A 1,862-nucleotide genomic window follows, 5' to 3' on the forward strand; every position below is an offset into this window, starting at 1 on the left:
AAATAAATAAATAAATAAATAAATAAATAAATAAATAAATAAATAAATAAAATCTTAAATAAAAGGCATATGCCACAATCTATTATTTATTTTAAATTATTTTAAAATGATCTTCTCTCATTCAGTCAGTGCTTTAGAGTTTTAAACTGTATGGACAAAAATGCAAGTAAAAATATTCTAGGCTTGGGGCGCCTGGGTGTCTCAGTCATTAAGCGCCTGCCTTCGGCTCAGGACCTGGTCCAGGGGTCCTGGGATTGAGCCCTTCCCGGGGGCCTGGGATTGAGCCCCGCATTGGGCTCCCTGCTCCGCGGGAAGCCTGCTTCTCCCTCTCCCATGCCCTCTGCTTATGTTCCCTCTCTCGCTGTGTTTCTCTGTCAAATAAATAAATAAAATCTTTAAAAAAATATTCTAGGCTTAATCATTATAAAATAATGTACTTTACTTCATGCAATATTCTTTGGAATATTCTTTAATTTATAATGTTGCTAATGTAATATTTTCCATTTAAATTTCAGCAGGTTTTAATGCATTTAAGTTCCATTTATGGCTCAACTCTTTTATATTTAGGAATTATAATACTACATAGATTAGTATATACATACATATATGTATCTCTCTAACAGATCAAAAGATGCTCAACATCACTCATCATGAGGAAAATGCACATGAAAACTACAAAGAGCTATCACCTCACACCTGTCAGAATGGCTAAAATAAAAAACAAGAAACAACAGGTGTTAGCAAGGATTCAGAGAGAGGGGAACTGTCTGTACTATTTGTTCCTGGGAATCCAAACTGATTATATCCACTCAGGAAAACAGTTCAGAGATTCCTCAAAAGGCTAAAAATAGAGCTACCCTATAATCCAGCAATTGCACTACTAGGTATTTATCCAAAGGATACAAACATACTAATTCAAAGGGATACATGTACCCCCTTGTTGTAATGAACACCAGGTGTTGTATGGAAGCATTGAATCATTATATTGTACACCTAAAACTACTATTACACTGCGTTAACTGGAATTTAAATAGAAACTTTAAGAAAAAAATTCATTTCTGGAGCACCTGGGTAGCACAGTCCATTAGGCATCCAACTCTTGGTTTCAGCTCAGGTCCCGATCTTAAGGTCATGAGATCGAGCCCCGAGTCAGGCTCCACACTCAGAGCAGAGTCCGCTTAGGATTCTCTCTCCTCCTTCTGCCCCTCTGCTTGTGATCTCTCTCTCTCAAAATAAATAAATCTTTAAAAAAAAATTTCATTTCCGGGACACCTGGGTGGCTCAGTCGGCTAAGTGGCTGCCTTCTGCTCAGGTCATGATCTTGGGGTCCTGGGATGGAGCTCCCAAGTCCTTCTAGCTCCTTGTTCAGCGGGGAGTCGGCTTCTCCCTCTCCCTCTACCCCTCCCCCACACTGTGCTTGTGCTAATAAATAAAATCCTAAAAAAATAAAAAACTAAAAGAAACCTTCATTTCTGATAATGTATAGATGGAACAGGACGACTCAGAAATTTCTGGAGATGGTGATCTATCTTCTGAGAATTTAAACTAAGGACATAGGGCACCTGGGTGGCTCAGCTGGGACAGCCTGCTTCTCTCTCTGCCTGCCACTCCCCTGCTTGTGCTCTGTCAAATAAATAAATAATTTTTTTTTTTGAGACTTTATTTGACAGAGAGACACAGCGAGAGGGAACAGAAGCAGTGGGAATGGGAGAGGGAGAAGCAGGCCTCCCGCTGAGCAGGGAGCCCGATGCTGGGCTCGATCCCAGGACCATGAGAACCATGAGATCATGACCTGAGCCAAAGGCAGACGCTTAACAACTGAGCCACCTTGGCACCCCAATAAATAAAATCTTAAAAAAAAA

Source organism: Mirounga leonina, unplaced genomic scaffold, assembly GCF_011800145.1.
Source record: "Mirounga leonina isolate KUSES-001 unplaced genomic scaffold, KU_Mleo_1.0 Mir_178, whole genome shotgun sequence".
Taxonomy (NCBI): Eukaryota; Metazoa; Chordata; class Mammalia; order Carnivora; family Phocidae; genus Mirounga; species Mirounga leonina.